The sequence below is a fragment of the Galeopterus variegatus genome, unplaced genomic scaffold (assembly GCF_000696425.1).
Source record: "Galeopterus variegatus unplaced genomic scaffold, G_variegatus-3.0.2 Scaffold7678, whole genome shotgun sequence".
Taxonomy (NCBI): domain Eukaryota; kingdom Metazoa; phylum Chordata; class Mammalia; order Dermoptera; family Cynocephalidae; genus Galeopterus; species Galeopterus variegatus.
In genome coordinates this window covers 71,393-75,107 of record NW_007733789.1, presented here as the reverse complement: position 1 = coordinate 75,107, position 3,715 = coordinate 71,393, and positions in this window count along the sequence as shown.

Below are 3,715 nucleotides of genomic sequence, written 5' to 3'. Positions count from 1 at the left end.
AGGCCGCTCGCAAAGTTGTTAATTTCCAGAAAGTCCAGGATGTTCTCCAAAAACAGGAAGAAACCTCATCCGAGTTTGTTGGGAGCCTGAAGCCCCACACCCCTTCTTGTGAGACCACTCCTACGTGACAATCTGCTCAGATGACCATGCTTTACATGATAACTGCCTCGAAATCTTTATGCCAGAAACTGATTGCTCCTGGCTATGCAAGTTAATTTGCAAGTGACCTTTTATCCTTCTCTAGAAACTGTTTAACCATAAACATTCTGGGTGGCAACCTTTACTTTGAATGTCCTGTCTTTGTCTCTCCTCAAGATATTATCATATCTTTACATTCCAGACCCTTTGCAGCATGCCTGCTTTCTCCTATATACTCTGCACTTTTTTCCTGCTTGCCCTGTCCTCACCCCTCCCCCCGGATAGCAGTGTGTCAACTCCCTATTGGATAAGGGCTCCCCCGCCCCTAGTACCTTATAAAAATCCCTGTCTGCTGTAATAAACAGAGTTCCGGCTTTGACCACTCTCCTGGCTCGGTGGTGTTCTTTCTCGGCCCCCGGGGAGGAAGGTCCTGGGGGGGAAGGGCCGTGCCAGCGACACTCATCATCCCGCTCAGCCCCACAAGGGACCCCCGGCTGGACCGGGGTCTCTTCCCGCTCGGTTTTGTCGGCCTCTGGCTCAGGGAGGCCCGACACAGCTTCCATTCATCAGAGGTTTTTAATATGTTTTATTTATTGTCTTACATTTTTTCAATTTCTTGAATTAATGTATTGGGAAAACAACACAGCTTTTTCTGTTGATAAAATGATGCTTTATTTTGTGTTTCTACTGTACTATGACAACATTTACATCAAGTGAGCTTGTCAAAATTCTAAACACAAGAGCACATACACAGATACACACAGAAAACATGCTTTTGAAATAGTACATGTCAAATAGATACTTTGCAAACAAAGTGTTGATGACGTTCTTCAAGAAATTGTAAAATCTATCCTAACAGTCACATCAGGTAACAAAAGACACCACACATTCCAAGCAATGCAGAGAAAGAAAAATAATAATACTCAAGCCGCACACGTTACACTCCCTGACTTTAAATCCCACTACAAATCTATAGTAAGAGAAACAGCATGGCACTGGCATAAAAACAGACACTAAAACCAATGGAATAGAATAGAGAACCCAGAAAACAATCCAAATACTTACAGCCAACTTGTCTTTGACAAAGACACCACGAACACACATCGGTGAAAAGACTGACTCTTCCATATATGGTGCTGGAGAACCTTGAAAACCATCTATAAAAAATAAAACTAGACGTGTCTTCCACCATATTTGAAAATCAACTCTAAATGGATTAAAGACTTAAACGTAAATCTTGATACATTACAACTCCGAAAATGAAACACAGGCAAAACACTTCAGTAAGTAGGACTGCTGAAAAACTTTATGAAAATGAATGCAAAGCACAGGCAACAAAAGAAAAAAAATAAATAAACCAGTGAGATTATATCAAACTAAACACCTTCTACATAGCCAAGGAAAAAATTAACCAAACAAAAATACAACCTACGGAGTGGGAATAAATATTGGCAAATTGTGGATCCAGTATTATTATCCCAAATATACAGGGAACTCAGAAAACATCACCATAGGAAAAAATAAAATGAACCAGATTAAAAAATTGACAAAAGAGCCTAATAGACATTTCTCAAAAGAAGATATACAAATGACCAACAGACACATTAAATAATTCCCAGCATCACTAAACATCAGGTAAATACAAATCAAAACCACACTTATATATCGTCTCATTCAGATAGACTGGCCATTATCCAGAAGACAGAGTAAGAGAAGTTGGGCAGGATACTGAGAAAGTGAAACCCTCCTCACAGAGTTGGTGGGATTGTAAATTGGTGCAAATATTATGGAAAACAGTATAGAAGTTCCTCAAACAATTACAGATATATCAACCATATGATCCAGGAATCCTTCTGCTCGGTATATACCTATAGGAATGGAAATCATCGTGTTGAATGGATACTTGCACTCCCATGTTTAATGCAGCTCTATTTACAGTAGCCAAGATTTGGACCCTACTTACATGCCCTGTGGTGGACGTCTGGATAAATTAAATTTGGTATATATACCAATGTAATACTACAGTGCCAAATAAATAAATAACAAAATTCTGCAATTTGCAGCAACATTGATGAACTTAGGGAAAGCTATGTTAAGTGAGATGAGCTGGGCACAGAAAGTGAAATGCCAAATGTCCTCACTCATTGGAGCTAAAAAAAAAAACAGAAGAAGAAGAAGAAGAAAAGAAAAAAAAAGGTGCAATGATCACAATATCTTGTTGAACTTTCAAAAGGAGAGATCATACTGAAGCCACCAGAGGTGTCAAATGAGGAGGGGGGATTGGTTTAGCAAAGAATTGCTAAAGGACCCCTGTTACAATTTCCTCTGTGTAACTGAGACAGAGAAAAGAGAAAGAAAGAATTTGCTCAAAATACAATCAATGAGGCCTGAAGGGACTGCCACCCATCAGGGGAGCATCCCCTGACATGGTCCACACCATGGCAGGATCCTAAAGGAGTCAGCTTGGGCTGCCCTCTCCAAGCTGGCAGGGCCACTGGAGGGAGAGCTGCTGGCAAGGCCACAGCTACGAGCACTTGCTGCAACCAGAAGGGCTGCCTGCGTCAGCTTTGTGGCTTTTGCCTTCTCTTTCGATATTTTGGTTAGCGTGGCAGTTCTCTGAATTCCCAAAAGATTATAAAAATAACAGAAATAATTATATGGTCATTGAGCTAAAAATTCCCACAGAAGATCCGAGTAAATTGGACAATTCAAAATTATCCCCTTATGATAAATTGACCACACCAACATATGTTCCAAAATCACTGCTCATGACTAAATATGAGCTGCAGCCTAATGTAAGTTGGCAAACATCATTTAATGGAGGTTATGTTAATGGCAAGAGAATGGTTGGCATTAATGAAAAATTATATGATTGGGACAAATTAAGTATATTGGAATGAAACTGTAGAACCCACTTTACTTGGTGGTATCCAGTTTTAAATAAATCATTAAGAATTAGATATTGGGATAAAAATATATGCTATAAAATTATTAAACCTGCAAAATTAAGATTCAAGTGTAACTGGTTTTGTGAGAGATGGTGCTGTGCGCAAGGACACTTTAACATTTAGATCAAGATTATAGGGCCACAGCGAATGCATAACCTCAAAATGTGCATGATAATGCTGCTCAAATATCCACTGTTCTCTTTCCATGTGAACAGTAGGTTCATTCCATTAGAACATAAAATCAATACACCCCCATTAGAATTTAAATGTTAACATTGTTCCTTTTAGCAAATTTGTTCTTACATTTAGCAAGAGACATAGTTCATATGATAGTACTGTCTATCACTTTGTAACTGCAATAGTCCCACCCTGTTAATAGGGTCGATATTAACCACAGCTTGCCAACTGGGAAAGGTAACAGGTTAACTTCAGGACAATGAGAACACAGTCCTAATCTGATAACCTGATATCAAAAGGAGGAAGCATGAGCTTATCACCTGAGACATGCTAAAGAAGGAAAAAAACTGACTTCCCCTGTCCTTTTTGAATTATTAAGCTTGCTGATGTAATAAAAATAGTAGCCAAAAAACCCCTGCAGAGAAAAAACTAAATAAAAGGCATTGTCTCAT